General features: G+C 32.1%; 1 long non-coding RNA gene across 1 annotated transcript; it reads right to left on the minus strand.

Annotated features, from left to right (window-relative positions):
- Positions 1–6,572: 6,572 nt before the first annotated feature.
- Positions 6,573–8,567, minus strand: LOC133802392 (uncharacterized). Its single transcript, XR_009877297.1, has 4 exons — positions 8,456–8,567; positions 8,210–8,321; positions 8,022–8,092; positions 6,573–6,590 (listed from the first exon to the last, which is right to left on the minus strand). It is a non-coding gene; the product is annotated as an uncharacterized LOC133802392 (long non-coding RNA).
- Between the last annotated feature and the right edge of the window lie 1,036 nt (positions 8,568–9,603).

The following is a 9,603-nucleotide window of genomic DNA, read 5'->3' on the forward strand; positions in this document are numbered from 1 at the left end:
CTGTACAACCTGAAAACCAAACATGTAATAGATCAGAAAACAGGACAACCCTCCATAACAACCTGGAAATGTTGAAGGGATGGCCAGTTGAGTCAAAAGTATGGGAAGAAGTGATTGGGAACTTCTTGGCTTCATACCAATTAGACCAATAAGTAATGGGATTAACTTTGCCAAAACGAAACAAAAGCAAATGCAGTGTCATCTGTTCTTGGCTGCTTTAACAACAGTACTAAAACATTGTGCACCACACACACAAATAATCATAGCAGAGAATAGTGATTATTAATAGGGTCCTATGAATATATTTCAGTTAACAGTTAAAAGAGCAAAGAAAATGTTGTTGTGGTGGATATGAAAACTGAGAATAATAAGAAGAAAAATATATTCTTCAATGCTTGAAGCTTTGAACTATGAACTTATAATGTCTCTTGTGTGGTGTTTCTTGAATCTGTGAGATAAAATGAGAATTCATAACCAAACAAAATCTGAGAAGACAACTAATTGAACTAAATAAAGAACAAGAACAAAAATTCTCAAACAAATTGATCTCAATAAACACTGGTATATATATGACAAAATAAAGCAAGGTGAGCTCTTGCCTGGTAAGTGTCAATTGGAAAGAAAAGAAAACATAAAGACGACCTATTATGAAAAGCAAATTGGAAAAATAAGAAAGAACGAAATACTGAATGGTATGACATGCAATTCAAGAAACAGAACCATCATTTTTTTTAGACACAAATTCATTATTTGTCATCTAAAAAAAGGCTGCAATCCAACAAGGGTTTTAAAAGAAAATAGGAGCAAAATATTTTCAATGAGTAGTAACAACCTGTGATGCTAAACATAATTTCTTGGTATGTTGTGCGAACAATAAGTATAGAGTCTATAGACCTTGTTCATACTACTTACACTTTTCATAAACAATTTTTGGTGGTGATATGGTTCTCTCTCTATTAACATCTTATAAAATACATTGAGGCAAAGTCACAACTGATATTTATTTTTGGTTTTAGGAGCCATAAATGTGCATTGGCTAGTAATGATTAGAATCAATATCAACAAGTTCCTGAATAATAAAGCCACTACTTAAATTGCTTTCTCTGAAATAAGATAGAGGTCATGAATAGTTATAACTGCAAATCTAAGTAAATCATGCCTAACAAATGAACAAACTCATGAACGCTTGTACATGCCTATATGATTTGAATGATCAATGTATGAATAATCAATACAATTTAAACAAGAATATACAAACAACAATAACTACCAGATAATCACTAGTGTTTTTATTAATTATACCATGATTTTGATTAAGACTATTCAAGTGTGGATTTCTTCTAAGAACTTGCTTGTTATTATAATGATTAACCATTATGTGAAAAAAGATAGATATTACATGGGCATTGATAATGATAATTCATAGTCATACATTATTCAGTCCTTGATATGTACCTCTACATTAATTTCACCTCATTTTGTAACTTTTTCCACATACCCTCTTCATATAAAGCTAAATTATAAATCAAACTAGCTTTTTTTTTTATCAATAGCTTTATATATATGCTTTATCAAAGAAAGAAAGTTTTTTTTATGATAATTATGAGAATTCTTTGTCTTATAATTGACCTTTTGGATGTGAAGAGGATAAGTCAATTTCCAATAAAGTTTTAATAATAGTATGTACTGTATCTATCTATGTAAATAAATATTGATTCAGTCTAGGAAGCAAACACTTGAGAAAGGGATTACTTTGAGCCAAGATTAGTAGCGGTACAGTACTAATTTTACCACATTTCTGGAATCTATACTATGCTAGGGAAAATTATGTTTCGATGAATAATAATAATAATGAAAGAGATCCAAGAAAGAAAATGATTTCTCTTTTTTCAGCACTAGACATTTTTATGATTCATTTGTTTAAAGTTTAAGGATAATCTTGATAAAATATTTTTTTTATTGTCTAATGAATTATCCAGAAACAAATTGTTTGTTCATTTTCTAGCTCATGGATCATGATACTACTTACTTAAAGTTCAAAAAATTGAAACTAATCATGCCAAAAATAAAATAAAATATCTTCATGTCACTAATCGATCATAATGAATATATTCAAATGTTTTTTGTTATTTGTTAGTCAATTCTTTTACCACTTTTTGACAAAACTGAAGGGAAAAAAAACAACTGAGACTGACCACTAAATTTTAAGTCAATCATAATTCATAACCAAATCAATGGGATTATTCTATTTGTAATGTCTTTCTCTTTTCTCTTCATACAGTCACTCTTACAAAGATAATGGAAAAAAAATTCAAAGAATTAGTTTCAAAATCAATAAAAACAGACCAAAACTGATCGCCTATCACTAAATTACATTTAGAACATAAACACAAAATTTCATTTATTCTCTTAGCCAACTATTGGTGTTTTCCATCTAAAGTGAAAAGCTAATTAATATCAACAGAGGAATATGAAATAAAACATGAAGAGAAATAAATAATAAAATCCACACATATTAGATCCTTCAAATATTGTATAATATTTTTTCAAAAAAAATGCTAGAAGTGTCACACAAGGTTGATGAATGGCAGAGATGAGTCAAATAAGGTGAGATTTACAATAGAACCTCTGAATACTATTCCAATGAATGGCAGAGATGAGTCCAAGACTCAAATAAGTCTATTTCATCAAATGTTAGCAATAATGAAGATAAAATTTAAGAATGTTTTACTTCCGATTTTTTCTCATTTTTCAATTTGAAGGAAAATTACAGTGATTCCCAATAGTGTTATTTGATTCATAAAACGTTAATTTTGCTAATGTAACACTTATGCAGACAAACCCATCAACTAAACTATTTAGGCTCCTACTTGACAAATACATATAATTTTCAAAAGATTAGATGTAGAACCCACCTTGAATTTTAGATGCTATGTACTCCTCTGATAAGAAGGATAATGCACGCACAGATAATGTTTCTATCTCAAACTTCACTCCTCTTTGCAACATCACCTCTAGCTCCAGTCTTTCAAGTTAAAAGAAACTATTGTACATAATAACAATCATAGCCTGCTAAATAAGGTTCGCATCAGAAAGCACAGAGAGTTTTACCTCCATTGCGGCACCTCTCTTCGTAGGTAGCATATGTGTAACACGGCTTCAGTTTTCCTTTTGTTTGAAAATGACATAACTCCACCAGCTGCTCCCTAGTTGATTAAGTCAATTAAAAACCAACCTTCAAATAGAAACAATACTAATGTATGTAAATTAAGGCACCAAAAAATTGTCATATACAGAAAAAGTAAAAACTATTCTTGGAAATGAATACAGTTAATCAAAATTTATAAAATATGAACCAAAAGAATTCCCAGCTAAGTATTTCAATAGTTCAACCTCCAGTCATCTTTACAATAAACTAGACATTATCTTTTTTAAAAATTCTAGAATAAGGTATTCTATAAGTTGTATCTTGGCCAAGAACAAAAGCTAAGCAATTGAACAAGCATCACCAGAAGTAACGGTAATCTTACATAAGAACTCAGCCAAACTCTAAAGTCAAATTCCATTATAGAAATGCTAAATCTTGATATGAACCATATGACCATAAAATGATTAGAAAATCCACAAACCTATAGAACTGGAGTTTCAACTTCGAGAAATCCAAAAGATTCCACTGTCTTGCGTAACTCTGATACAATCAAATCCACCAAAAAGAAAAAATAGCAAAACATCTTTAATGTATAAATAGCAAGATGCCTCAACCACTCTATCTAGGGAATAATATTGAATTTATATATGTATACTTCAAAATGCCCAAACTAGAAACAACTTGGTATACCATCCTTCTTTTGCTCAAGTTTTCAACAACTCCATAATTGTTAAATACATTCAACCACCGTAAGCACTCTAATATTTAGAGAAAATTTGTTCAAAAGAAAGATAAAATATCCATAACTTGCATAAATAAATTATCTCCTTAAGTTTTAATGCTGTTAAGGAACATAATATAGAAATTATAACCCTGTAACCTTTTTTTTAGAAAAAAAATAAAATTCAATGAACCGTGCTTCAACTCAGGAAAGGTCATTTAATGCTATTTTTGTCTATTCAAATACTTCATCAGAAGTGAAGTACACTTGAAGCAATCATGTAAGATAGTTCTAAGGTCCTCAAGTTAATAAAAATACTATTTCTGGAAAGAACATATACTTTAAATAACTAAAAGGTCTTTAATTACTCCTTAGCCTAAGTTACCTTTGCTCTCTTCCGAAATACATCAGCTACTTCAGGATTGGAAATCATATCAATGTACCTTTAAAAGAAAAGTAAAGTTCAGTTATAACCAAGTATACCCCAAAAAATATATATTTTATTTAAAAAGCCATTTAGACAAGTCTTTTGCAAGAACCACTGGAATGAATTGTGGGCTATCATCATCCAGTAGAAAACAATTTGTTATTTCCCATAAGAGACACTCTCACTCAAACTGTGAAAAAGAAATAGAAAACTCAACTTACCGTTGCCGGTAACGCTTATCCACATGAGTTAGACCATGATATTTTTCTGGCAAGGGCAGTAGAGATTTTGTAAGAATTGCAAAAGAGTTCACATAGACAGAAAGCTCCCGTAAAGAAACAAAGAAATAAGTTCAATTAGTTTCTCACCTCAAAGGGAAATTACAAAAAAAGTAAGAAGCCAGTCAAAGCCAATGGCATTTTTTATAAATGGCATTGGATTATCTAAATAGCTTCCAATACAAATAGGGTAAGAATAGCTTCACCCAGAAGTACCTATAAATTCAACAATCAGCACCTAGTCGCAAATAGGTGCAAAAGATAATATTTTTTAGTACTTGCCTTTCTCAGTTCGCTTAATTGAGCCACTTGCACCAAGTATGTCACCTGAAATGACAACTAGCATAAACCACCTGCAGGAAGAGAAGAGTGAATTCTAGAGAACTTTTTATTTTTATCAAAACTATGGTAATAACATTTCTTCTCCAACTTGTCTACTCTTTTAGTCTCTCTTAACTTCTTAAGGAAAACTCAAACTGAGAACTTTTCTCAATGAGAAATTAAATAAAACAAGGTTTATAGGCATATCAAGTTAACTTATCCTCAGCATAACTCTGTTGGAACTAAACCCTCAACTCTGAATTATTACTCACTAGACTTTCTTTATCAATAACTCAAGGATTCCACTAGAGTTTATTATAATTTCCTCTTGCTCACTCATTTATTGATTTATTTTAAGGGTTCCTTAGGAAGCTGTTGCCAATTATGATAAATATTAAAAGCCAGTAGTATGAAGAAGAGAAATTCCAGGATCAGAATCTTCTATCGACCCTAATGTTTTTATGTTTTCTCCTTAAGGAATCAACTTTTCAGATGATGCCAATACCTCATAAAGCTTAAACTAGTACTTAATATATGAAGATAGGATCTTTCTCCTCTATGATCATCGCTCTCAGGTTCAGCTGTACCAGAAACAACTTCTGTTTCTTTAAAATGCAAAAATGACCATTATATATATGAAATTGCATAGCTAACTATAGCATTATATATATTATATGATAGGGAGCATATGATCATGCGCCATTAAATTTAAAAGAGTCAATCCAAAAACAGAATCAGGTCTTGCTTTAAAATCTTTCCACAAGTTTTATGGAAAAGTAAAATAAAATGAAAGGCTTTCCAAAACAGAATCAGGTCTTGCATATGAACGTACCATAAAACTCTACACCAAAGGCTTTTCATATTATGCATACACCAAAGGATTTTCATGTATGAAAAGTTAGAATATGATATTATACATAAAGCATTATTATACAAAAACCTGGCTGTTAGAAAGGAGAGGGGTCAATAAAAACCTGCCTAAGTTCATACGCCACGACAGAACCTCTTCCAGCCCTTCTTTCAAGCTTCTAGGGTTGTAATTCAACTCTACTTTGGCCTTCTCATAGGAATATGCCCACTGATGCCTTCATCACTAGCGAACTAAGCTTTGACCCAAAAATTTGAGTTTGCTACATATGCACCTAGAATGTGAGAATGGTTAGAAATTAAGAAGAATTTCTATTTTCATCACCCAGTCCCAATTTCATTCAATATGTCAGACAATAGAGAAAGTAGTTTCTTGAAAGTTTTAACTATATTGGAAGATATAATATTAGGAATTGAAGGTTGAGAAAATGTATATCTTGACGTGAAGAATTTTCTATTGCTGCTAAAATTTAAAATCTTATTCTAAGCTTGCTAAAATGACTTAAAAAGCAGGGTGAAAGAGGTCAATTCATCAAAAGTTTGCTGACACAATCAAAATAAAGAAGTAACATTTCAAGAAAAATAACATTAATAAAAATCCAAATGTTCCGAACTAAAACTAGACAACAATCTTGGGTACAAATCGAAAAATTGAAATGAAAAGTGAAAAATTGAAGATTCCAACAGCCAGAATGTGACTCAAAATAAATTAACAAAACAAACTAATAGTAGTACGACCATAGTTAATAGAAATCACAAATATTAATAGCAATGTGAGAATGGTTAGAAATGAAGAATAATCCCTGGAGGATTCGTTGAAACATATATCTGGGAGCAAACAAACAAAATAACATACTCAGAAGGCATAGAGCAAACAACATGATCCACTTGTCATCTTACTACTAGAAACTTATAATCATTTTAAAAAAAAAATAATTATGGTAGGTCCCACTATTAGTTATATTTCTCTTCATTATCACTATTTATGCTACCACTTGTGAAAAATCACGCTAGTGTTACACATAACCTTTTTTCCAGACTGTAACAAACTCCCACAACTTAATTTTGAGTGGATATGTAGTTAGAGAAACACTACCATTTAAGAAAACCCATAAATTGTAAAAATATATAAAACAAACTAATTCCATCAGTGCAAGAAAACTATGTTTTCTCAAGAAGTAAAAAACACAATTCGAACTGGACAATCATTCAGTTTGAATTCACTTCTTCAAATATATATTTAGCATTGAATTCAAATATAGTACATGAAATATCACTGCTTTAAGCATCAATAATGATTGTATACACACAAACATACATAAAGAAAATGACAACATCAAAATATTTCCTTTATCCCTTCTCCAAGTTTATTTTTGGTCCTCTCTATTCATGATCAACCCTTGAGTCTTCAATATGAGTTTTCCCACCCATTCTACTAGCTAAGCTGACATTTGGCCCAAAAGTCACTGTACATAAGAACTTGCTTCTTCAACAAATTCATGTTGACACGAAGACTTTACTGTGACAGTCTTTTCAGGTCAACTAATTGGAATTCTGTCCAGTAATCATTTTCGACCAAACAACCCATCAGTTATAACTCCCAACACATTATAAATAAGGAATGAGAATTTTATTAAAATAAGACTACATTTATAAGAGGCTAAGGTATTCCAGAAAAGAGACAAAAAACTAAAAAAAAAAAATGTGTTTGATAAGTCGGTCATCATTCTCAACGCATTCAAGCATCAAACAAAAACTCTGGAAATTGTCATGTTTTAAGTTCATATATGGGAATATGACATTATAAAAAAGAAAACCTCATCAAAATTCTGCCAGGAAGAGATGCTTTCATAATACTATGTGGTAATTCATTTCAAGAGGGAAACTATAATATTTTATGAACATAAGAAAGGTCACGCCTAATTCATTGCAAGTATAAAACAATACCAAACAAGGGATAGGATACAGCAAAAAACACAAAATAACAATAGCAACAAACAAGATTTCTAATGGAAATTCTCAATCCCCGGTCATTACAATGCAAGATGGATTGATGATAAATTTATACATAGCTATTAGAAATGAAGAGCATGAAGAAACAAACTATCACCAATATCAATCAAATCAACTATTACTGGTAAAAGATGTTGTGGGTATTGGGTACTAGTCTAGCAGTCCTTATGGTTTCAAATTTTTTGCAATAAATAAAAAGAAACGTCGCTAAAGCTTTTTATATTCTAGAGAAAGCACAAAAATTACCCTAGGAACATTGCTTGGTTCATTGTCTTCAAGACTTCTGCTTGTGGTGGATCCATGTATATCAGTGATGGCTACATCAAGAGATGATATAAGGCTCGAAGGTAAGTTAATATGCGAAGTGTAAGACAAATCAAATAGATATAGGTTTTTAGTTTAATGCAAATGCAACATGATGGAAGATGATTTACCTTATTTAGAGAAACAGATGGAAAGGACATGCCGATAAAAAATCCAAAGACAACTCCCATGATAGTACCAATAACAACTCTTGCACCATCACTTGATCTTTTAAACATTCCACTGATACAAAAAGAGGGAAAATAATTTATCTAAAATGATATGAATGAACACGACACAATAGACTAGCAAACTATAATGGTTTCTGCCTTTGAAGGAACAAGCCTAATAACACAAAGTATAAAACTGACTCATACCTGCGGTGTGAGTTTGCCATATTTGTGTGGCCTTAAAAATCACAAGAGCCTCCACCACCAAAAAAATCACAAGATGCTATTTCCGTATGAGCATCATTTTCATTGGTTATAACTAGCCATTAGTTTTCTCTACCCAGACTATTGAAAAGTCCCTAAACCAACTTATTGAAAAGTAATTCAAGGAACAAATCTCAAATTCAAATTCAAACTTTTTAGGCAAATAACATTGTAGAGAATCCCAACACAATAATATGATTCAAAGAAGAAGAAAATCAGATCTAAACATTTATTTTAATAAAGATAAATCTATTTAATATATACATATATCAAATTACCTCTCTCCCTTTCTTCTTGACCCTTTCTCTACAAATTAACCAACCCTAAAACTTCAACCTAGCTCTAAGCTTCAAACCCAGCCCTGTTTCCAGCCCCGCATCGTCAACCACACCACATCCCCATCGCCAGCCATGCGTTGTTGAGCATGTCGAGCCTCTGCATCGCCAAGTCCCCAGAAGCCTTCGTCAGTACACCTGCATGTGAAAGGAGTCTGTGAGAGCAAGGAAGAAAGAGACGAGAGTTGTGAGAGAGTGCGACTGAGGGAATTCGGAGAATGAGGGAATTTTTTCATCTGATGTGAGAGAAAGAATTGAGAGAGAATGAGAATCTCCTGGTAGATGGAGGTAGTGGGTGAGAAATTAGGCTGTTTTGAGGCCTAGTCGAAGATGCGAAGCACGGAGGACTCATCATTCGGGCGATGAAGGGTGTCGAGAAGCTGCTTGGAGGTGAAGTCGGGAGGGAGGGGTTGATGTTGAGACTGAGAAGAAGAGAGTGAATTGGGATTGAAGTTGGAGTTTAAGTTGAAGGAGTCGTGGTTGAGAGAGTGAGGAAGAGACTAAGGACAACACATGAGAGAGAGGCAAAAAAAAAATATAACGTTTAATGATATAGGCGGGCTCCCAAAAAATATAACCGCCTTTTTTTTCTTTTACCGAGTATACATACCATAATACTTTTTCTGAAATATTATATTCTTATGTTATGAAAACGGGTATTTGGTGTAGTGGTCCAATAGCTTCCATTAGAGAAGCTCAGAGCTTGTGGTCGAGGATGAGGATCTAGAGCATTCCCACGCGCTCACGAGACATGAG

This window comes from Humulus lupulus, chromosome 9, assembly GCF_963169125.1.
Source record: "Humulus lupulus chromosome 9, drHumLupu1.1, whole genome shotgun sequence".
NCBI lineage: Eukaryota > Viridiplantae > Streptophyta > Magnoliopsida > Rosales > Cannabaceae > Humulus > Humulus lupulus.